Source organism: Emys orbicularis, chromosome 3 (genome assembly GCF_028017835.1).
Source record: "Emys orbicularis isolate rEmyOrb1 chromosome 3, rEmyOrb1.hap1, whole genome shotgun sequence".
Taxonomy (NCBI): Eukaryota; Metazoa; Chordata; order Testudines; family Emydidae; genus Emys; species Emys orbicularis.
In genome coordinates, this window is record NC_088685.1 from 190,433,402 (window position 1) to 190,459,443 (window position 26,042).

Sequence of the window (26,042 nt, forward strand, 5' to 3'; positions counted from 1 at the left end):
GTCCTTCCTTGAGTGCAGGGTACTGGACTAGAAGACCTCTCGGGGTTCCTTCCAGTCCTACCATTCTATGTAGATCTAATTTACCTGGCAAGCACTCAGGTACTAGAGTGATGGATACTATAGAAAACCCTAATTCAGTGGTGAGCTGGAGCCGGTTCGCACCGGTTTGCGGGAACCGGTTGTTAAATTTAGAAGCCCTTTTAAAAGGGCTTTTAAATTTAACAACCGGTAAAGCTCCGGCAGCTCTCCGCCCCGCCCCCGGCCCCAACTCACCTCCACCTCCTCCCCTGAATGCTCCACCCCTCTTCTCCTCCCCCTCCCCTGCTTCCCTCGAATCAGCAGTTTGTGCAGGAGGCCTGGGAGGGCTGAGAAGCAAGCGGCGGCTTCGCGCAGGTGAGCTGGTGTGGGGGGGCATGAGGAGGGTTCCAGGGAGGCACTGCGCGGCGGTGCGGCCCAGCCAAGCGGCTTCAGCCCCAGCCACGCGGCTCCAGCCCCAGCCCTGGCCCAGCGGCCCCAGCCCTAGCCCCAGCTCCGGCCCAGCGGCCCCAGCCCCGGCCCCAGCCCAGCGGCCCCAGCTCTGTCCCAGCGGCTCCGGCTCTGGCCCTGCAGCCCCGGCCCTGGCCCCGCGGCCCCGGCCCCATGGCCCCGGCCGAGCGGCCCTGGCCACCCGGCCCTGGCCTCACAGCCCTGGCCTCAGCCGAGCGGCACGGCTGTAGCACCGCCAGCCACCTCCAGGCAGCGCAGTAAGGGAGCAGGGAGGGGGTGTTGGATAGAGCGAGGGCAGGGGAGTTCAGGATGGTGGTGGTGGGGTGGATAGGGGTCGGGGCGGTCAGAGGGCAGGGAACAGGGGGATTGAATGGGGGCAAGGGTCCCGGGGGGCAGTCAGGAAGGAGCAGGGGTTGGATGGGGCGGTAGGAGACAGTCAGGGTCAGGGGTTCCAGGGGCAATCAGAGGACAGAGAGAAGGGGTGGTTGGATGGGGCAGGGGTACCAAGGGGCCATCAGGAATGAGAGGAGGGGTTGGATGTGGTGGCGGGGGGCAGTCAGGGGACAGGGAAGGGGGGTGGATGGGGCAGGTGTCGGGGGGGCGTCAAGGAACGTGGGGGGTTGGATGGGGCAGGAGTCCTGGGGGGCGGGGGCGGACCACGACCCCCTCCTGGGGTGAGGAGGAGGGAACCAGTTGTTAAGATTTTGGCAGCTCATCACTGCCCTAATTGACATCAACAGAATGGAAAACTGTTTATTTCAGACAGTATTCCAGTTACAAAGATGCTGGTTCATCCAAGTTAACTTCGGAGTGGGTAGAAAACCCCCCAAACAAACAGAATTTAATAATATGCTTTTGACAGCTCTGAATGTCTCCTAGTACAAGCAGAAGAGCAGTTTCAGGCTGGTGATTCTTTTATGCAGAGGGATCCTCCACTATTCTTGCACCAGTAAATTGGAAACTGTGAAACATTCTTGGCTAGCAAAAGAGGAAGAAAGCTGCAGTCACATGCAGAGTCACACAGATGAAGTCATACACTGGCATAACAGCAAGTGTTGTCAGTTTTCAAAGGCCATCTGTAGCCAGCAGACTTAAACTGTCATCCCGGAAAAAGATGCAAACAACTCTAATGGGAGACTGCATTATCTTCTCCCTGGCATTCAATGAAGTGAGGCTTGTTCTGTGAACACAGAGAGAAAACAAAGCACTACATTCTTTTTTTTTTTAAATGTTATTTTTTAAATCTTAACAAAAAATTCAAATGACACAAAAAAATGTGAAGAACCAGAGACAACACCAGATCTGAGGAGTCACTTTTGAACTACAAAATATATAAACTCATTTGCTGCATTAAGGGGAGAAAGATTGACCTAGTGAAGAATGCTTGTACTGCAGTGTGGACCTATGGGCTTCAGGACTCTTGTGTGTAAGCTCTTTGAGACAAGGACTGTGGCTTCTCTTCTGTTTTTACAGCACCCAGCACAGTGTAGGTTATCACCAGAAATATTATAAATAGCAGTTCAGTTCCCTGCAGCAGTAAATGGCTGCACATTCTGAGAGGATATTCCCAAGGAAAGATATGGAGGTGGCCTGCAATGTGTGTTGTATGTTCTCCAACAGGTAACAGATTGCAAAATCAATCTGAAATTTGAGACAGGAGATCTGCAGGGGAAGAGGGAGCAGAGTATTTTCACTCTCTAACGCATGTAGGTTGCAGTAATGTGACAAGAGAAAGGAAGTCATCCCCTTCTTTATTCTTGAAGCCGATGATAAATATGCTTGTTTGGTTCCAGTGGGGGGAGGGGAAGAAGAACACTGAAGACTACAAAATGAGTCTTGGGATCTGTGCCTGGCACTGATGCAAATGAAGGTACAACCATACAAACAGTAACACAATCAGACCATTCATTGCTCCTTCATTAGCAGCTTTTCTTTGCAATACCAACAAAAACAACTTTTTTTTTAATGAATGACCAACCAAGAGGATTGAAAGACAAAAAAGAGAAAGCCTAATTGGTGAGCATACAGTGTGCACATAGTTTGTAAGATCTGTTTGTTATACAAATAAAGTAATTTTGAATGTGTAGGTGCAGTTAGTGTAATTCAGTTTACACAACAGATTTGGTGAGGAAACTTACTTAGCATACATGACATATCATTTGAACACACTTATGTTCTTAGCTTTTAACAGAATATGTTCAGACACAAGACTAATCAGATATGAACTTCACACTGAAATCAAAGATCTGTTGTCTAGTTCATTTTTATATTAAATGACAGAATACATGTGTGAAAATCAAATATACAGGCTACGTTTGTTTTGCCATGTAAAGGGGTGTTTATTATTAGTGGGAAATGATAAAATTAATACTAAAAGCAATTCTGTGTAACTTTAATAGGGCCAAATGATCCCTGGTGTAATTCTGTTCACTTAATGGTCTTACATTAGGGATGAATTTAGATAGATAGATAGATAGATAGATAGATAGATAGATAGATAGATAGATAGATAGATAGGCTGGGCTGGCAGCACCACCTATTATTAAGGTTTTTCAACACTACCCATTATAAGCCCTGTCTTCAGTTACAACGTTGCAAATTTTTAACTGTTTGGGCTGCAACTTTTCATGCTGTCTGCCCCAGGTTTTTTGTTTGTTTAGTTTCAGCCAGAATGATTCAGCCATTTCATGAACGAGGCTAGAGAAAAATATATTGTTTGTCCATGTTAAAAAATTCTGCCTTTTCTTTTAAAAGCTCCAGTGCCCTCTTGCTTTGGGGCAGGGACTTGAAATTTGCTTTGTGTCAGGGATGTGCCTTTTGCTATTCGCATGAAAATCTGTCCAAGTTATAACCCTTTGAAGACTCACAGTTTGCGTATGTTCAATAGAAACTTAGATTTTAGCAACTAAAATCTCCGACGATTCCATCCTCACTGAGCATGTAAAGTCTCTCAGACCTACTCGTAGTGCTGACCAGACTACCCGTGCACCATCCCCATAGAGCAACTGAGCAGGCTCCAGCCCAGGGCCATGGGGGCTCAGGTCTGCATCTGTAATTGCTGCTTCAGACCAGGGTGGGGATGGGTACCAGAAATGAGAACAGGGAGCCTTTCTCTCCTGTTTGCCCAATGACCCCCTGCTGGCACCAAGGCAGTGTGGAGGAAGAAGCTGTCTGATTCAAACGCAGAGAGGACAAAAGCCAAACCAAGGGGAGGGAACAGAGCAAACTAGAACAAAGAGTCTGGTGAAGGTGGGACTGTGGGAGAACAGGAGAAACTGTGACTGGGAATTAGAGGAGAGGAGACTGACTGGTTATGGAAGGAGTTGGAGACCAGGAGCCAGGCAGTGAGGAGGCCTGGGATTGATTGGGCTGGGAGACTGGGACTGGGTGCCTTTTAGGGAAGGGTAGAGACTGGACACCAAAGGGAAAAAAAATGGGATGCATGAGGGAGGGACTAGGTGTCAATATGGCACCACATGATGGAATTTCTTTGTTTTTAATTTTTTTAAGTTATGAAATTACTCACAAAAAGATCAGGTCCTAAGTGTCTCAAGTTGGGCACCCAAAATTAGTGGATACTTTTGACCTTAATCTGTTCCTCAGCCCCACATCTCTGAAATTGGAATAATAATACCCTCTAGTCTCTCAGGGCTGTTGTGAAGATAAAATCATTAATGTTTGTGAAGCACTCTGATACTATAGTGATGAGCGCCATAGAAAAAGCTCATGAGGAAATTAATTCTGTCTTCAGAGCAAGGTTTGAATACTATATAATCACTAGGCATGGGGCTACACATTGAACAAAGGAGAAAGCCAAATAATGAATAGCTGCTCGTTAAGTCCATCCTGTGCAGTGAATGAGGCAGGAGGTCGTGAGGGGAAAAAAAGAATGTGATCATGTAATTAAAGACTGTAGTATAATGTATACACATGAGAGGGCCAAATTAAGGTTGTGCAAGTAAACATTCTGGCATTTCCTAAATTTTGAGTATTTGACTTTGCAACTTTAATAATGTTCTATTAATATAGTTTTATTGTGTGTCATATATATAAAGTATACCCACAAGGTTCTTCTGGCATATGGTTCAATTTATATATACTAGAGCTGTCAAGCGATTAAAAAAATTAATCACGAGTAATCGTGCGCTTAAAAACATTAATCGCGATTAATCCCGTGATTAATTGCACTGTTAAACAATAATATAATACCGTTTATTTAAATATCTTCGGATGTTTTCTACATTTTAAAATATATTGATTTCAATTACAACACAGAATACAAAGTATACAGTGCTCACTTTCTATTTATTTTTGAATACAAATATTTGCACTGTAAAAAACAAAAGAAATAGTATATTTCAATTCACCTAATACAAGGACTGTAGTGCAATGTATCTTGAAAGCTGAATTTACAAATGTCAAATTATGTACAAAAAAAATAACTGCATTCAAAAATAAAACAATGTAAAACTTTAGAGCCTACAAGTCCACTCAGTCCTACTTCAGCCAATCACTCAGACAAACAAGTTTGGTTACATTTGCAGGAGACCTATCACCTGAAAATGAGAACAGTTGTTCACATGCACTGTTGTAACGGCGTCACAAGATATTTACATGCCAGATGCACTAAAGGTTCATATGTCCCTTCATGCTTCAACCACCATTCCAGAGGATATGCATCCATGCTGATGACGGGTTCTGCTCGATAACAATCCAAAGGAGAGCGGACCGATGCATATTCATTTTCATCGTCTGAGTCAGATGCCACCAGCAGAAAGTTGATTTTTTTGGGGGAGGTGATTTGGGTTCTGTAGTTTCTGCATCGGAGTGTTGCTCTTTTAAGACTTCTGAACGCATGTCTCTCTATCTTTGGATGGCACTTCAGATTCTTAAACCTTAGGTCGAGTGCTGTAGCTATTTTTAGAAATCTCACATTGGTACCTTCTTTGCGTTTTGTCAGATCTGCAGTGAAAGTATTCGTAAATCAAACAACATGTGCTGGGTCATCATCTGAGACTGCTATACAGGAAATATATGGCAGAATGCGGGTAAAACAGAACTCCCCAAGGAGTTCAGTCACAAATTTAATTAATGCACTATTTTTTTAACGAACATCATCAGCATGGAAGCATGGCTGAACAGGGCCGGCTCCAGCATTTCGGCCGGCTCCAGCATTTCTGCCGCCCCAAGCAAAAAAAAAAAAAAAAAAAAGCCGTGATCGTGATCGGCGGCGGCAATTGGAAAAAAAAAAAAAAAGCCGCGATTGGCGGCGGCAATTCAGCGGCAGGTCCTTCGCTCCTAGAGGGAGTGAGGGACCTGCCGCCCCCAAATTGCCGCAGGTGCCGCCCCTCTCCCTTGGCCGCCCCAAGCACCTGCTTGTTAAGCTGGTGCCTGGAGCCGGCCCTGTGGCTGAAGCATGAAGGGGCATACGAATGTTTAGCATATCTGGCATGTAAATACCTTGCAATGCCGGTTACAAAAGTGCCATGCGAACGCCTGTTCTCACTTTCAGGTAACATTGTAAATAAGAAGCAAGCAGCAGTATCTCCCATAAATGTAAACAAACTTGTTTGTCTTAGCAATTGGCTGAACAAGAAGTAGGACTGAGTGGACTTGTAGGCTCTAAAGTTTTACACTGTTTTGTTTTTGAGTGCAGTTAAGTAACAAAAAAAATCTACATTTGTAAGTTATACTTTCACGATAGAGATTGCACTACAGTACTTGTATGAGGTGAATTGAAAAATGCTATTTCTTTTGTTTATCATTTTTACAGTGCAAATATTTGTAATAAAAAATAATATAAAGTGAGCACTGTACACTTTGTAATCTGTGTTGTAATAGAAATGAATATATTTGAAAAATGTAGAAAAACATCCAAAAATATTTAATACATTTAAATTGGTATTCTATTAACAGTGTGATTAATTCATGATTAATTTTTTTAATTGCAGTTAATTTTTTTGAGTTAATCGCGTGAGTTAACAGCGATTAACCAACAGCCCTAATATAAACACAGTACCAGCAGAATCTTGTGGGGATAGATAGCTGACTTTGTGTACATTACAAACAAAGGAAAAATTAAACCCTGCTTTAACTCCATTGAACTACACCAGGGATAAATTTGATTCACTATACTGTAACCATCACAGGCTAAATTTTGCTGTCAGTCAATGGCATTGCACAGATGTAATTGAGGGCAGAATTTGGGTCCTGTAGTCACCGTAGGGTAGTTGTTTCACACAGATGGATATTTAATCTATCCACCTTTCCTATTCCTAAAGGTTTTCCAATTAATAAAACAGAATAAACCAATATCAGATTAACAACAGTCTTGACAAAGATCATCAATGGGTGTCCTAGCTAGCACAATTTGTTTCCAAATTTCCCTTTTATGTCCTAGTCATACTCCTGTAACACATCTAAACTACTTGTAATGCTTCCCCTTTAAAATGCATTATACTGGACAAGCTGTTGACCTAATGGTATTATCACTCTGTCAGGAAAGCTGTGTTTGAGTTCGGACCTCTTGTTTCCTGATTCCTAGGACTGAGGCAGAAGAAGCTGTGAGGTCAACCCGGAGGAGGAGTTCCTTGTATCATACAAAAGCGACTCTGGACTCATTGTGGAATAGCATTGATGTAATTCAAAGTATGTTTATTTGTTTCAGAATCCTCCTCTGCTGAGACATAGTGTTAAAGGTGTGTGACCAAGAGAAGTTAACATTTAAGAAAGGGGAGTGGAAGTTCTCCAAGGCTCCATGACAGGTCTGAAGGATTCCCCCAGGAGAAAAACAACAGATCTGATCTCTACTTAAATCTATGCAGGAATAGGAATCAAAAAGACTCAAAGGAGAAAATAATCTAAATCCTTGGTGATAGTACTGCTGAAAAGGATCTGGGGGTTATAGTGGATCACAAGTTGAACATGAGTCAAAGTGATGCAGTTCCAAAGAAGGCTAATATCATTTTAGGGTGTATTAACAGGAGTGTTGTATGTAAGACACAGGAGGTAATTGTCCCACTTTACATGGCACTGGTATGAGGCCTCAACTGGAGAACCATGTCCAATTCTGGGTACCACACTTTAGGAAAGATGTGGACAAATTGGAGAGAGAACAACAAAAGTGATAAAAGGTTTAGAAAACCTGATCTATCAGGAAAGATTTTTAAAAATGGGCATGTTTAGTCTTGAGAAAGAAGACTAAGAGGGGACCTGATAACAAATATATTAAAGGCTGTTATAAAGAGGACTGTGATCAATTGTTGTCCATGTCCACTGAAGGTAGGACAAGTAGTAATGGGCTTAATCTGCAGCAAGGGAGATTTAAATGAGGTATTAGGAAAAACCTTCTAACTATAAGGGTAATTAAGCTTCCCAAGGGAGGTCGTGGAATCCCCATCATTGGAGATTTTTAAGAACGAGCTGGACAAATATTTGTCAGGGATGGTCTGGTTTGCTGGGTCCTGCCTCAGCACAGGGGGCTGAACTTGATGAATTCTCAGGGTCCCTTCCAGCCCTATATTTCTATGATTCTGCGATTGTTCGGATTTACAGTCAATCTAACAGAGACTGCAGCTCAGAAATTAAATCAGAATGGCCTAAAATAAAAGCAGCTTGCTAAATTTCAGTGTGTTGGAATCTGAACCTGAACACTAGCCAGCCCTTACCTTCAATTTGACTTTGAGCCTAAACTTGTGCCTAAATCTAGTTTGGGTCTGAACAGCACTTCCTCAAACTATGGCTAAGCAATAATTCAATATATAGATCATAGAATATCAGGGATGGAAGGGACCTCAGGAGGTCTTCTGGCCCAACCCCCTGCTCAAAGCAGGACCAATCCAAAACTAAATCACCCCAGCCAGGGCTTTGTCAAGCCTGACCTTAAAAACCTCTAAGGAAGGAGATTCCACTACCTCCCTTGGTAACACATTCCAGTGCTTCACCACCTTCCTAGTGAAAAAGGTTTTCCTAATATCCAACCTAACAACCCCCACCTCCCCCCCCCCCCCCGCAACTTGAGACCATTACTCCTTGTTCTGTCATCTGGTACCACTGAGAACAGTCTAGATCTATCCTCTTTGGAACCCCCTTTCAGGTAGTTGAAAGCAGCTATCAAATCCCCCCTCATTCTTCTCTTCTGCAGACTAAACAATCCCAGTTCCCTCAGTCTCTCCTCATAAGTCATGTGCTCCAGCCTGCTAATCATTTTTGTTGCCCTCCACTGGACTCTTTCTAATTTTTCCACATCCTTCTTGTAGTGTGGGGCCCAAAACTGGACACAGTACTCCAGATGAGGCCTCACCAATGCTGAATAGAGGGGAATGATCACATCCCTTAATCTGCTGGGAATGCTCCTACTCCTACACATCCACTGCTTTCCCCTCATCCACAGAGCCAGTTATCTCATCATAGAAGGCAATTAGGTTAATCAGGCATGGCTTGCCCTTGGTGAATCCATGCTGACTGTTCCTGATCACTTTCCTCTCTAAGTGCTTCAGAATTGATTCCTTGAGGACCTGCTCCATGATTTTTCCAGGGACTGAGGTGAGACTGACTGTCCTGTAGTTCCCCGGATCCTCCTTCTTCCCTTTTTTAGAGATGGGCACTACATTAGCCTTTTTCCAGTCAACCTGGATGTCCCCCGATTACCATGAGTTTTCAAAAATAATGGCCAATGGCTCTGCAATCACATCCACCAACTCCTTTATCACCCTCGGATGCAGTGCATCCGGCCCCATGGACTTGTGCTCATCCAGCTTTTCTAAATAGTCCTGAACCACTTCTTTCTCCACAGAGGGCTGGTCACTTCCTCCCCATACTGTGCTGCCCAGTGCAGTAGTCTGAGAGCTGACCTTGTTTGTGATCATTAATGCATTAACCGCCTTGTTTCAAAAGTTATATATTTATAAGTTATAATACAAATAACTGACAGTTATATAAGAGAACAGGTTGGACAGAAAGGGAAGGAAAATTTGTCTCCCTTTCTTTAATTTAATTTAATGCATCACTAATTTATGCAATGGGTCCCCTGATACTACAATGACAGTTGCCTTACTAATGCATGAAATAAACAGAAGTTATTGTAATATCATCTACTAAGTTTATCCAGACATTGTACAAATGAGTAGGGTTTACAGGTACAAAATACCTAACAGATTTTTAAATGGTTTTGTGATGTTAAAGGGGACTGCTATTGATTAAAATGGATCAAAACCAAGTATTGCAAGTCTTACTTATTAGAACAGTTTCCTTAAAATCCCAGATAATAAGGGTATTTGTTTTTATTACCTTCCTGTCTAGAGATAAGGATGGATTAAACAATTTGGGCACACTGCCCATTGCAACCAGTCATAACCACCCTTTTCCACTGCACTATTAGTCACAAAGATTTCCATTAACTTTAGTAGCTTTTGGTTCAGTTCCAATTGCAGAAAATAAGAGTGAAATCACACAGCTATTCAAGTATTTTGTTTTAAATGCTGTCCATTGATAATAAAATAATTAGTAAAAGCAGCACAAATCCAAACTCATCAGTATACACATCATTTCCAGTTAACATCTTGTGCTGATTGCATTGAAGTTTATAAAATTAAAAACAAGAAGGATGAAGTTATGTTCAGTTTGAAATAAAAAAATGGAATAGGAAAACAGAAGCTAACATCTGTAACACTGATCTGAGTGTTGAACAATGCACTCCAACCTATTTTTAAATGCAATGATCCATTGGTAATTATGTTCTGCCAGGTCTGTGTCTAAGTAAATGCATTGTTAAACCTGCTGTAACAACCAAGTGCAGTAAAAGTCATTTAGGTATATGGAAATTGCATTAAAGCTAGAGATGGTCTGAGAAGGTGTTTGAGCCAGATAGAAGCTGAGATGAGCATTTAGAGTTCAGTTGGGCCAAAATCTTACAAGATGTTCTTCTGAGATTTTGGACAGTGACATTTCATACATTTGGGGATGAAACTCATTCCCTTGAGTTTCTGTCAGCATGTGAACCAGAACATAGACAGCCTTTTTTTTTTACAGTTATAGAGTCTACAAATCATAAGAGCAGGATCAAATCTAGAGATTTGAATTCTAATCCCCCTCCTCATGACACCTCCTGAAATATGATGGGATTTGCATAGAAAATGTTGATTTTTGGCTCATCTTTAGATGAAACTACCATATCATCTATTGTTCTTTGGCAAATGGCTAGCCAGTATTTCTCTTATTTGACTTTTGCTCTGTTTTTAAATTCAAATATGTATGAGTACAAAATACCTATAGAGCAATTCAAAATACATAGCAGCTGGGTTAATCAGTTCTCTCATCCTCTGAACCACATCAACACTCAGAAAATATGCAGAGAGTTATTATTCATTTATATTTCAGTAGCACTCAGAATATGCTAGCAGCTATACAAACATATAAGAAGACAACAAGGAGGCCGGTGGCACCTTAAAGACTAACAGATTTATTTGGGCATAAGCTTTCTTGGGCAAAAAACCCCACTTCTTCAGATATATGGAGTGAAAATTACAGATGCAGGCATAAATATACTGACACATGAAGAGAAGGGATTTACTTTACAAGTGGAGAACCAGTGTTAACAAGGCCAATTCAGTCAGGGTAGATGTGGTCCACTCCCAATAACTGATGAGGAGGTGTCAATACCCAGAAGTCACCTACTACAGGACAGGCCCAACAAGGAAAATAACAGAACACCACTGGCTATCATGTACAGCCCCCAGCTAAAATCTCTCCAGTACATCATCAATGATCTACAACCGATCCTGGAAAACGATCCCTCACTCTCACAGACCTTGGGAGGCAGGCCAGTCCTCGCTTACAGACAGCCCCCAACCTGAAGCAAATACTCACCAGCAACTACACACCACACTACAGAAATACTAACCCAGGAACCAATCCCTGTAACAAACCCCGTTGCCTACTCTGTCCCCATATCTACTCTAGCAACACCATCAGAGGACCCAACCACATCAGCCACACCATCAGGGGCTCATTCACCTGCACATCTACTAATGTGATATATGCCGTCATGTGCCAGCAATGCCCCTCTGCCATGTACATTGGCCAAACGGACAGTCTCTATGTAAAAGAATAAATGGGCACAAATCAGACATCAGGAATGGTAACATACAAAAGCCAGTAGGAGAACACTTCAAGCTCCCTGGACATTCAATAACAGATTTAAAAGTAGCCATCCTTCCACAAAAAAACTTCAAAAACAGACTTCAAAGAGAAACTGCAGAGCTACAATTCATTTGTAAATTTAACACCATTAATTTGGGCTTGAATAGGGACTGGGAGTGGCTGGCTCACTACAAAAGCAATTTTCCCTCTCTTGATATTGACACCTCCTCATCAATTATTGGGAGTGGACCACATCCACCCTGACTGAATTGGCCTGAGATGAGAACAACTAGGCAGCATTTATGTTGGCAAACTTGTTTCTTACAGACTGAAATTTAAACCATACTGAACTGATGTAACCAACTAGTGTAAACAAAGCAGCAGGACTCAGATGTTCTGAATTCTAATCCCCACTTGGGCACTGACATCCCCTCAAATCAATTAGGACCTGAATTTTTCCAGAGGTGGCGGACTCTGCTAACTTCCAGTGACTTTGTGGGAGGTACAAGTGCTCAGCACCTCTGAAAGTCATGCCTTTTACCTCTGTTGCATTTTCACTATCTGCAAAACAAGGATATTACCTACTTCACAGAGCTGTTGTGAGGATTAACTAATCTTTATTGAGTGCTTTGAGAATCAGTATTAAGTGTGTGACCGATGTACCTGCATAGGGCTCATTAACTCTAACTTCTGTTCCTGTTAGTCTAGAAATATTAGCATGTAATTGCTAGTTTCTAAATCTACACACAAACTTTTTTTAAAACTAAAAATGTGTTTCACAGTTTACTTCACAGTGACAAATAAAGCCTGAGCTTTTCCATGCCCCAGGAATTGTGAATTACCATAATCTAACCTGGTTACCTACCAGAGGATTTTATGAATGCAACAAGAATGCTTTCTGGATGCCTTTAGTGGAAGCTGCAAGATTTCATCTCAATAAATAAAGTACAATGAGGGAGAGTTGTCTATGTGACAAGGAAATACTGAAATAAACCCTTCTAAAATGGTATTTACCATACACTGAGAGTGAAAATGACAGTACAGGACTCTGTACACCACAGTGGAAGGTGAAAACTATGGATTTCAAACAAATGCTATAGAACTGTAGCCTTTTAAGGGTTAAGATCCTCCATCATCTTTAACCTGTCCCCCCTCCAATGACTGAGAAGGACATACAAAGGAAAACGTATCCTTTCATACCACAATGAAATTAAAGGAAGCATGTGGCCAACATCAAACCCCAGATAAAACAATGTAGCATTTCTACAAATAAACAATGCACAGCAAATGCAACTGCAAGTATTTCATACGGACATAGGATACAGAACCACTAATAGGAAGCATAGCTATAATTCATTGCTAACCACTCAGATCACAGTTCTTTGCAGCAATTAATGCACCAACCACTTGCACAGGTGAAGTCAATATATTGTAATAGAAAACTTTGCTGCTGCACATATGTTCTGTATGAGACTAGACATTTTCAGATCCTCTTGTTGTATTGTGGGAAAAAGCTAGAAAGAAGCATATGCAACCTTAATCCATCCCCTTTTTGCATGTGCATTATGATACAGTCTTTAATTACATGATCACAAACTGTGGGAAAATAGTAGGTTTGGAACCTTTAGATCTTCCTCATAGACCTATGCCAGTTAAGCTAACAGAGTATCTGACAGCAGTAATAGGTTATCGTCTTCCATGTGGACAAGCAGTAGGGGGGAAGGGATCCTTTGCCAGTGGGTTTCACAGGCATGGGAATCTTCGGTTTCATTCCAGATTCTTAAGAGGAGTGTGCTCTAGTACAGTGGTTTTCAAACTGTGGCTTGTGACCCAATACTGGGTCGCGGAATGTAAGGCACTGGGTCGCGGTGGCTCTGGTCAGCATCGCCGACGGGGCTGTTAAAAGTCCGTTGGCAGTGCTACCCAGCTAAGGCAGGCTAGTCCATCCCTGTTCTGACACCACGCTGCACCCCAGAAGCGGCCAGCAGCAGGTCCGGTTGGCGGGGGTGGGGGTCACGGGGCTCCGCACACTGTCCCTGCCCCGAGTACCAGTTCCACACTCCCATTGGCTGGGGGACATTGAAAACACAAGAGAGACAATTTCCCTACTCTCAAGTATCAGAGGGGTAGCCGTGTTAGTCTGAATCTGTAAAAAGCAACAGAGGGTCCTGTGGCACCTTTAAGACTAACAGAAGTATTGGGAGCATAAGCTTTCGTGGGTAAGAACCTCACTTCTTCAGATGCAAGTAATGGAAATCTCTAGAGGCAGGTATAAATCAGTATGGAGATAACGAGGTTAGTTCAGTCAGGGAGGGTGAGGTGCTCTGCTAGCAGTTGAGGTGTGAACACCAAGGGAGGAGAAACTGCTTCTGTAGTTGGATAGCCATTCACAGTTTTTGTTTAATCCTGATCTGATGGTGTCAAATTTGCAAATGAACTGGAGCTCAGCAGTTTCTCTTTGGAGTCTGGTCCTGAAGTTTTTTTGCTGTAAGATGGCTACCTTTACATCTGCTATTGTGTGTCCAGGGAGGTTGAAGTGTTCTCCTACAGGTTTTTGTATATTGCCATTCCTGATATCTGACTTGTGTCCATTTATCCTCTTGCGTAGTGACTGTCCAGTTTGGCCAATGTACATAGCAGAGGGGCATTGCTGGCACATGATGGCATATATAACATTGGTGGACGTGCAGGTGAATGAGCCGGTGATGTTGTAGCTGATCTGGTTAGGTCCTGTGATGGTGTTGCTGGTGTAGATATGTGGGCAGAGTTGGCATCGAGGTTTGTTGCATGGGTTGGTTCCTGAGTTAGAGTTGTTATGGTGCGGTGCGTGGTTGCTGGTGAGAATATGCTTAAGGTTGGCGGGTTGTCTGTGGGCGAGGACTGGCCTGCCTCCCAAGGTCTGTGAAAGTGAGGGATCATTGTCCAGGATGGGTTGTAGATCACTGATGATGCGTTGGAGAGGTTTAAGCTGAGGACTGTAGGTGATGGCCAGTGGAGTTCTGTTGGTTTCTTTTTTGGGCCTGTCTTGTAGCAGGAGGCTTCTGGGTACACGTCTGGCTCTGTTGATTTGTTTCTTTATTTCCTTGTGTGGGTATCGTAGTTTTGAGAATGCTTGGTGAAGATCTTGTAGGCGTTGGTCTCTGTCTGAGGGGTTGGAGCAGATGCGATTGTACCTCAGTGCTTGGCTGTAGACGATGGATCGTGTGGTGTGTCCGGGGTGGAAGCTGGAGGCATGAAGGTAGGCGTAGCAGTCGGTGGGTTTTCGGTATAGGGTGGTGTTAACGTGGCCATCGCTTATTTGTACGGTGGTGTCTAGGAAGTGGACCTCCCATGTAGATTGGTCCAGGCTGAGGTTGATGGAAGCTGTTGAAATCATGGTGGAATTCTTCCAGGGTCTCCTTCCCATGGGTCCAGATGATGAAGATGTCATCAATGTAGCGTAGGTAAAGAAGGGGCGTGAGTGGACGAGAGCTGAGGAAGCGTTGTTCCAGGTCAGCCATAAAAATGTTGGCATATTGTGGGGCCATGCGGGTGCCCATAGCGGTGCCACTGGTCTGGAGGTATATATTGTCACCAAATTTGAAATAATTGTGCGTGAGGATAAAGTCACAGAGCTCAGCAATAAGTTGTGCTGTGTCATCATCAGGGATACTGTTCCTGACAGCTTGTATTCCATCTGTGTGGAATACAAGCCATCATGTGCCAGCAATGCCCCTCTGCTATGTACATTGGCCAAACTGGACAGTCACTACGCAAGAGGATAAATGGACACAAGTCAGATATCAGGAATGGCAATATACAAAAACCTGTAGGAGAACACTTCAACCTCCCTGGACACACAATAGCAGATGTAAAGGTAGCCATCTTACAGCAAAAAAACTTCAGGACCAGACTCCAAAGAGAAACTGCTGAGCTCCAGTTCATTTGCAAATTTGACACCATCAGATCAGGATTAAACAAAAACTGTGAATGGCTATCCAACTACAGAAGCAGTTTCTCCTCCCTTGGTGTTCACACCTCAATTGCTAGCAGAGCACCTCACCCTCCCTGACTGAACTAACCTCGTTATCTCCATACTGATTTATACCTGCCTCTGGAGATTTCCATTACTTGCATCTGAAGAAGTGAGGTTCTTACCCACGAAAGCTTATGCTCCCAATACTTCTGTTAGTCTTAAAGGTGCCACAGGACCCTCTGTTGCTCCCTACTCTCAGTTCAGGTGGCTGGACCAGGACCCAGCAAGGCCTGCAGCAGTCCAGAGCTGCAATACAGTCCTGATCAGCCCCAGGGAGCATAGTCAGACTGGACAGAATTTTCTGGGAATTTAGCTGTTGAAATCTACGAAGTCTCTACTGACCATGTGGAAATTTGCAGCTTTTCAAAGGCTTATAATTTGGCCAAATTTTCATGGGGACAACAAAAGGCACATCTGACACTCCCACACCTGCCAAATTTCAAGCCCCTGCTCCAAACTATGGGGGTGCTAAAGCTGTTTGAAGAAAAGGTCACCAGATTTGTTTTAACATGGGCAAAACAACATTTTCCCCTGTTCTTGGAAATGGCTGAACAGCTTTGGCTGAAATTTTCCAAAAAAATTTCAACCTGAGACAGATGTGACATTACCCAGGGTACAATCTGGACTGATGAACAGCTGTGTCCCCTCAATTCTCCAACATGGGGTGCCTCTTACACTGCTTTACTGTGAGACCAAACACTCCTGGTCTGCTCACACACAGCCTCCAGTATGTAAATTACTCCCAGTTATATTGTATGAATCCTGCCAGCCACTCTTGAATGACACTGCAGAGCAACACCAGCAAATTTTCAGTCTCAGACTTTCCTCCAGAAACGTACTTCTTGTACTGCCCAGCCCTTTCCTGGACAATACAAGCTCATATAAAGTCCGTCATTTTATTAATAGAAAATGATATGCACCAATCCTGTTATCTCAAATGGAGTTTCCCAAACACTTCAATCCAAACACACTGGCTTAGATAAAACAATAAAACAAGTTTATTAACTACAAAAAGATAGATTTTAAGTGATTATAAGTAATGAGGCATAAAAGTCAGCATTGGCTACAAGACAATAGAAGTAAAACACAACTAATAACTGACTTAACAAGCTAAGTGAATTCAAAGCAAAAGCAACGAGGAGTACTTGTGGCACCTTAGAGACTAACAAATTTGCTGATACAGACTAACACAGCTACCACTCTGAAACCTCTCAAAGCAAAAGGTCTCTCTCACCACAGGCTTCAGCAGTCTTACTGGCTGGATTCCTTTCTGCCAGGACCCCTCCCCCAGTCCAGTGTTACTTTCCTGGTTCTTCGGGTGTTATGGATGCCATGTGCAGAGAGAAAGGGAGCAATATTTTGGGATATCTGTTCCCAATTCTTGTACTTTTTCCTCTTCTTTGAGAATCACCTCCTGCTGGGGTTCAGGAGACAGAAAGTCTGTGTGGACCAAGAACCTCAAGCTGTTTCTTTGTGAAGATATAGATTTTTCACTCACACCCTCTTTCCTGCCAAAGAATGGCCTCTTAACCAGGTGACAGTCCATTTGATTTTGTTGACACCTGGCTGAAGCATCAGTTTTCATTTTGTCTCTGAGGAACTGGTTTGTAGTTGCTTTTCAGACTTTAGCATCCCCATGCTCAGTAATATCAAACATGTCTCAGTAATATCATACAGTAGAATCTTATAACTTTCCATACAATGCTGCCACACATATTTTAGCAGGATAATAATGATCAGAAAATTATGAGTTTTCAAATGATACCTCACAAGGCACACTTTGTACAAAATTTATCATAGTTTTGTAAAATGGGTGAACATAAGGCTACAGACTGTCACAGCAGATACCTACCCAGCCTGGAAAAATTCATTCAAGATTATTAAAGTTTGGCAACATTATCAACACCTGAAAACAGGGTTTTATGATGGCAAGCATCAAGCAATCTTAATAATAGGCACTTCTGTCAGCACTATCTATAACAACTTTTTTGGTATACTATACCTTTAAATTTAGATAAGCCCTTGCCCTGCTTCAGACAGATACAGACACAATTTCATGCTCACAGATGCAGTCCTTATTTGAGGTCTTTCTTGTTTAATTGATTTCTTAATATAAAATATAAGTCATTCTGACTGAAAGATATGGTTACTCTTGGTGAATACAAAAATATTATGTGTTTCTTGTATAGAATGCCTCTCCTAGGTATCATATGTGCATTTGTCAATGGTAACTGCGGCTCAAAGCAAAAGTAACTTGTAATGTTTTTTCTACAGTAAACTGTGCTGTATTTGTGAGGTGTACTTACTTGTTTAGTTTTTCCTCTGATTCCTCCTACATTTTCACAGACAACATCCCCAGATCTGATTTTTGCTGATCTGCACTGTACCTTTTCCAGCATGGCATCACATCAAGAATAAGATTTTGGCAACAGCTTAAGATTTTGAGGTAAGTTACTCTGATTTCCTGAACTCTGCAGGCTGCAACCTCATGGGCCACACGTGTATTCTCAAAACCTTTTATACTTTCAGACATATAGAATATCTCCAGGGAAAGGATATCTGAATGGCACTATGGAAACATGTTGTACATCCTGAAATAGCCTTTAAAAGAAAGAAAGAAAGAAAGAAAGAAAGAAAGAAAGAAAGAAAGAAAGAAAGAATTGATCCATCAAAGAAACTGAAGGAGCTGGATATGAACTGCAAAGAGAATACACTTATATTATTTTGTCATCTACGTTTTTCCTGCACCAACATATTCTGATCACATAAATAAAAACAAGGTGTATTTGCCAAAATAGAAAGAAGAAAAAACACAGATTACAGACAATAGTTTATCCAGTGGCCCACACAGTTAACAGGGCATAGTACTGTTCCCAGACTTTTCCACACCCTGAAGAATATTTATCTAATTATCTTAAGCCCTGTTTATGTTTCACCTAGTGATGAAATACAAAGAAGAAAGCTCCTGCTTCTATGAGGTTAATATTACATTTTCTGGTATTTATGAAAAGATGGTGAAAATTTGTATAAATAAGTATTTACAAAGTGTGACTAAGCAGGAAAGTTCATGCCTAAAATACATTCATCATTACACCCTATTCTATAATTGTTTACTTGAAGTTAATCAGCTTCTGCTGGGCTTTGTAAGGACTATGTTTATCAGATACATTGTTTCAGACAAGTCACATTTTCTGAAGTAAAACCACATCTGGAGCTAGATATTTTTGTTACTGCCGTTACCCCTCAGAATCCTACTATGTTTCTCCTCTCTTGTCATAGGTGCTGCTTTCTCCTGACAATAATAGCTCCAATAACACTGGTCTACAATTTTTGAGAAGTCGTCTGCTTCAGAGATAAAATGTGCTATTTATTATGTATTTTGATGTGCTGAATTCAAATATGACAATTAAAACAACTGATTGGCTACTGTTTCTAAGATATTTAAGTTTTTACATTTGATGTCTATGTATATTGTGTAGATAGTAGAGTTTTAATCATAAATTGTAAACCTAGGTCTTTTCATGTGTTTATGGTTGCTTTACATGATAATATTTCACCTGTCCTGTTTAGGTAACGCTTTAAAAATCAGCAAAAGGGTTATATAAATAAAATTTATTATGAAACAAAAGAAAAAACTATTATGTACATAGTTTAGTCCTATTCGGTGTCTACTCGACGCTTCTTGGCTTGTCTCTTGTATTCATTAAATGGAGCATCTCTTGTCACTGTCCAGCAATAGTCTGCAAGCATTGATGGGCTCCATTTGCCCTGATAGCGTTTCTCCATTGTTGCAATGTCCTGGTGAAATCGCTTGCCGTGCTCGTCGCTCACTGCTCCGCAGTTTGGTGGAAAAAAATCTAGATGAGAGTGCAAAAAATGTATCTTTAGTGACATGTTGCAACCAAGGCTTTTGTATGCCTTGAGGAGGTTTTCCACCAACAACCTGTAGTTGTCTGCCTTGTTGTTTCCGAGAAAATTTATTGCCACTAACTGGAAGGCTTTCCATGCCGTCTTTTCCTTGCCACGCAGTGCATGGTCAAATGCATCATCTCGAAGAAGTTCATGAATCTGAGGACCAACAAAGACACCTTCCTTTATCTTAGCTTCACTTAACCTTGGAAATTTTCCACAGAGGTACTTGAAAGCTGCTTGTGTTTTGTCAATGGCCTTGACAAAGTTCTTCATCAGACCCAGCTTGATGTGTAAGGGTGGTAACAAAATCTTCCTTGATTCAACAAGTGGTGGATGCTGAACACTTTTCCTCCCAGGCTCCAATGACTGTTGGAGTGGCCAATCTTTCTTGATGTAGTGGGAATCCCTTGCATGACTATCCCATTCGCAGAGAAAACAGCAGTACTTTGTGTATCCAGTCTGCAGACCAAGCAAGAGAGCAACAACCTTCAAATCGCCACAAAGCTGCCACTGATGTTGGTCATAGTTTATGCACCTCAAAAGTTGTTTCATGTTGTCATAGGTTTCCTTCATATGGACTGCATGACCAACTGGAATTGATGGCAAAACATTGCCATTATGCAGTAAAACAGCTTTAAGACTCGTCTTCGATGAATCAGTGAACAGTCTCCACTCATCTGGATCGTGAACGATGTTGAGAGCTGCCATCACACCATCGATGTTGTTGCAGGCTACAAGATCACCTTCCATGAAGAAGAATGGGACAAGATCCTTTTGACGGTCACGGAACATGGAAACCCTAACATCACCTGCCAGGAGATTCCACTGCTGTAGTCTGGAGCCCAACAGCTCTGCCTTACTCTTGCGTAGTTCCAAATCCCTGACAAGGTCATTCAGTTCACCTTGTGTTATGAGGTGTGGTTCAGAGGAGGAGGATGGGAGAAAATGTGGGTCCTGTGACATTGATGGTTCAGGACCAGAAGTTTCATCCTCTTCCTCGTCTGACTCAAGTGAGAATGATTCTGGTGCATCAGGAACCGGCAGTCCTTCTCCGTGGGGTACTGGGCATATAGCTGATGGAATGTTTGGATAATGCACAGTCCACTTTTTCTTCTTTGACACACCTTTCCCAACTGGAGGCACCATGCAGAAGTAACAATTGCTGGTATGATCTGTTGGCTCTCTCCAAATCATTGGCACTGCAAAAGGCATAGATTTCCTTTTCCTGTTCAACCACTGGCCAAGATTTGTTGCACAAGTGTTGCAGCATATGTGTGGGGCCCACCTCTTGTCCTGATCTCCAATTTTGCAGCCAAAATAAAGGTGATAGGCTTTCTTAACCATAGTGGTTATACTGCGCTTTTGTGATGCAAAAGTCACTTCACCACAAACATAGCAGAAGTTATCTGCACTGTTCACACAAGTACGAGGCATCTCTGCTCACTTTGGCTAAACAGAAATGTGTCCCTTTGCAAAATCAAACACTGACAAATAAGAGAGCACGACACTGTATGATTTCTAGAGCTGATATAGGGCAATTTGTTCAGCAGAGTGATGTAAGCTTCGTTATGATTGCATCATCCATGACTTCTAGGAATAACATGATGCAATTCATATCATGTATGACGCAATACCAGCTTCCGATTGCATCATTCATTGTTTTGCCTAAAAAGCAAGTACTGTTCAAACCCAGTCATAGATTTATTCATAGATCCAGTCAAAGATGTATTTTAGTCATTTCTGGTTTAAATTGAGATCCCTTCCCTTTATAACTCACTTATCCTCCGCCATTCCCAAGTCAAGGGTCGTATATACTGACCCAATAGCATATCTTGAAAACTAGAGCCAATCAACAATTTTAAGCATCATTTTCGTTCTCAGTGACCCAGAAGTAGTAAAGTTTGACTACATTTATTTCAGAAGCATTTTGGCTGTAGAGCAGTGTAATTAGTGATAATTGTCCACTTAGAGTAGTACTGACTTGTCTCATTTTTCAAATCAGTTTGAAAAGAGCTGAGTGTGATAAGCTCCTTGTTAGGAACTTGCATAGTGTCAAGTATCAGGAGGTAGCCGTGTTAGTCTGTAAGTCTTTAAGGTGCCACTGGACTCCTTGTTGTTTTTGTTAGGAACTGACTGTAAAGAACTGATACAGAAAGTTATTTGCAGTGCATGACAAGAAGTTTTATTGGTCCTACAAAAGCCATAAACTATACTACATGTTCTTGCATGCCCTCTACTGGCACCTTATTAACTATTTACAGAGAGCATAGGTGCCTATTCACACTTGTCCTACCAGGTGTAGACCTTAATAAAGCCCTCATACTCAGCCCAGAAATCCTGATAATTAAACTCCTATCCTGGGCAATAAAATCACTATAGAAACACTGTCCAGAGTCCCATTCTCCAATTGTATCCCTCTAGTCCCCAACTCATCAGTCTCTCACACTTTCAAACTACAGAGCAAAATCAGCATTGCCAACCCCCCAAATTGAGTCATACTCCAAGAGGTCATGAGATTGGCCCCAAAAATCATGAGATTTCCTTTTAAATGTTGAATTTTGGGTTTCTTGATTTTTTAACTCCCCTTGCCCACCCCAGGGTGTGTGGGACAATTATACAGGAGAGTACACTAGAGGACCCAGCTAAGATCAAGTTACACCTTTTTGTATAAAATACTGTCTGATGGGGGAGAGTATGGAAGGTTCTTCCCAAACCCAAAAACTCTAATTAATTGTATCATTTCCCCTCTTCTTCCCCTCCCCAGCCCTACCTCTGCCCATCCCTCAAGGCCAGCAATTCATTAGGCACCACCCAGTTTCTAAATCAACTTTCCCCCCTCAGCTACACATTGACTCTGGCTGCCCCCAGCCCCACCTCTTCCCCTTGATCCCTCAGCCCACCTCTGCTCCTCCATGCCTGAGATGCCAGCTGCAGCAGGGCTTCTTCTTCCCTTCCCAGGATGGGGAGGGGCGGGGGGCAGGCTTGCTCTGCCATCTGAGCACTTGCTCTGGCTGGCCACCCCACCAGCCGCGGTTCCTCTCTGCTAGCCACCCTGCCAGCTGTGGTTCCTCTCTGCTAGCCACCCTGCCAGCTGTGGTTCCTCTCTGCTAGCCACCCCACCAGCCGCGGTTCCTCTCTGCTAGCCACCCTGCCAGCTGTGGTTCCTCTCTGCTAGCCACCCTGCCAGCTGTGGTTCCTCTCTGCTAGCCACCCTGCCAGCTGTGGTTCCTCTCCACTGGCCGCCCCACCAGCCGCGGTTCCTCTCTGCTAGCCACCCTGCCAGCTGTGGTTCCTCTCCACTGGCCGCCCCACCAGCCGCGGTTCCTCTCTGCTAGCCACCCTGCCAGCTGTGATTCCTCTCCACTGGCTGCCCCACCAGCCGCGGTTCCTCTCTGCTAGCCACCCTGCCAGCTGTGGTTCCTCTCCACTGGCTGCCCCACCAGCCGCGGTTCCTCTCTGCTAGCCACCCTGCCAGCTGTGGTTCCTCTCCACTGGCTGCCCCACCAGCCGCGGTTCCTCTCTGCTAGCCACCCTGCCAGCTGTGGTTCCTCTCCACTGGCTGCCCCACCAGCCGCTCATTCCGTCAGCCGCCTGCTCGTCACTCCCGCCGGCTGCCACCTGCCTCTCTGCTGTGACCTCTGCAGGTCAGTCTCTTAGTGATTGTCAGCTTTTAGTAGGCTGGGCAGAAACGCTATTTATTTCAGCTCTCATTTAAGCACTTAAAATAACAAAGGCTCCTAATGGAGTCTATTTAGCTTTATCTTTGAACAGTGGGAAGGAACAGGTTAAACCAGACCAGGGACCCTTAGGGAGAGTCCACACCTCCTGGCTGGGACAGCTGTCCCCACCCCTCTTACTTTGACAGGCCTCTGGCATTCGAGCCCCTGGCTTAATGCGGTAATGCCAAGAAATTTACATCAGCACATATGAAAAGTGACCAGAAATATTGTTTAAGAAGAAATATGTTGTACCCAAATAATACAGAGTCTAAAGAGAGCAATTAAAAAAATGAATAGACTGTTTGGGGATCAATGCAACTATTTAAAAAAGTGAAAAATGCCTCTGTCTTTTTCTTATAGATTCTGGCAGCTACTCAGTGCAAAGCAGCTAACAAGGAATTGCAACCCTATACACTTGAAATTACAAAAGCCAGGATAACAACTAAGGCAGGGGTTCTCAAAATGTGGGTTGGGATCTCAAAGTGGGTCACAATCCCTTTTGAATGGGGTTACGAAGGCTGGCATTAGACTTGCTGGGGCCTGGGGCTGAAGGTGAAGCCCAAGCCCCACCATCTGGGGCCAAAGCCCAAGACCCACTGCCCGAGGCCAAAGTCAAAGCCAAAGCCAGAGGGCTTCAACCCTGGGTGGCAGGGCTCAGGTTATAGGCCCACCACCTACATGAATCTCTGAAGGGGGGCACAGCAAAAATAGTTTGGGAACCTCATGTCACCGAAATATTGGGTCCACCTAGCTGACAGCCAATAACAGCCAGATAGGGACTGTGTGTTCGTGGCCTTGGGATTTATATTAGTATGAATATAAAATGCTTTACAAAGATTTTTATAAAAGTTAGAAGGGTGTTCTTCTTTCCCTTGCACAGTATCATGAACCTTTGTCCAATCTAAAGTTTTTTTTTCCGCTTGTTTTATGCCTGTTAAAATATAGTTTAGGAATTTTTTTAGATTTGCTTGTTGGGTCAAATCATTCGGGTTCCAATGGGGCGGATTGGCGAGCCTTATAAAATTGCGACCGTTGTTGGCAGCCTCTGCAGCCTTCCTTGCCCCCCTTAGTACCCGCTCTTTCTCTTTCGTGCGCAATAGGCAATCTAAAAGTTGGCCCACGTCTTGCCAATTAGGATTATGAGACTGGAAAATGGCACGGAATCGCCTGTGAACGACGTCCGGGTCGTTCCTAAGGCGAGGCGTAGTGGTTTGCCAGTTCATAAGGTCAGCAGTGGTAAAGGGGACATGAACATAATGGTTTACAACATTCCCATCCATTGTAGGGACTGGGATGGTCCGGAGGGGTGCCTGGATATTAATTACCTCGTACCCATAAAGTGCCCCCTTCCTTGTATGGGACGGACTAAGGATGGGAACAGGCAGGGAAGTAATGTACCCACTGCTGGTGGCTCCACTAGTTGATTCGCTGACCTGCATTGTGGCGTCCTTAATTTTTGTTGGCGGGATCTGTCTCGGTAGACCTGCTGTCCCGGGCTCCGTTGAGGAGGGTACTGGGTCCACCGCAACTGGTAATGCTGCTGCCGGGGGTGGCTGTGGTCTAGAGCAATACATGGGGGGATATCTTCCCAATAATTAGCCTCGTGAGGGGCAGAAGCTTTCGGGAATAGAGGGGCCTGAATCTGTACCTTCTTCAAGCGACGATGAGCCTCATCGTCCCACAAAAACCAATAGTCCATTTGCCCCGGCGCTTGGTTTTCCAATGTCAGGCGTAAGGGGGTTAAATGGGTAGGAATATTAAAGGAGCCATACTCGGGCCATGCAGTCCCCAGGGCTGGCCAGTCCTGGGTGCAAAGTTGTAAAAAACGCTTTCTTGACATCCCTTTTTGAACACCGGGTAAGGGCCATTTGCTTAACATATAATTCAAAGGACTATTCTTAGAGGGTTTTACCAAAGACCCACCCATTTGCCTGCTGACACTCTAACAGAGTACACAGAGAACAGAGGGAATTATGGCCTAATAGGATCCTATTACAAGAATTTCTATTAATACTGACCGCTACAGGGGACGGGACAGAAGGATCCCAATTTGACCTCAGAGCTTCATCGCACGCGATGGCTTTCACTTTGAGGAATTATGAATGAGAGGCTCAGTTCCGTCCACACACCTAACGCCCAAATGTATAAGACAGAAATTTATTAACCGGTTAACCAAAACCAAACCAAACCAAAACCAGATACTGTCTCCTTATCCTATTAGGACTCACCTTAGCGGAACACGAACCCCAGGGGCTGTGGTGAAGAAGAGGAAAGGGGCAAAACACCCCGTTGGCGCTGTTCCCAGTTCGCCGCAGCCGTCCAGAGTCCAATGTCCGAGCTAGGAGAGTCCCAGCGGAGTCGCCAGTAACTGTCACCGAAATATTGGGTCCACCTAGCTGAGAGCCAATAACAGCCAGACAGGGATAAGGAGGAGTTGCTTTATTCTGCAGAAGAAAGGAGAGCCTTGCACCTTGGTACAAAGACTCTGTTTTACACACATTTTACAGATCCTTTATACACATTCAGACAAAGGTCCTTGCCGTGTTAACACTTGATTGGTGGTTGTCAGACCCGTGCTTTTGTTATCTGGTCAGTGAAAACCGGCTTGGGACCAGCTTCAACTACCTTAAGGCCTTGAAAGGGAAGACAGTTGAAAAGTTCAGGCTACTGTGTACTTGAAGTGTCTGCTTTCCCCTAATGGCCACTGGTTGACATAAAGGTTGCTCTGTTAAGGGGGGTCACTAGTAACTTTCACACTCAGGTTATAGGCC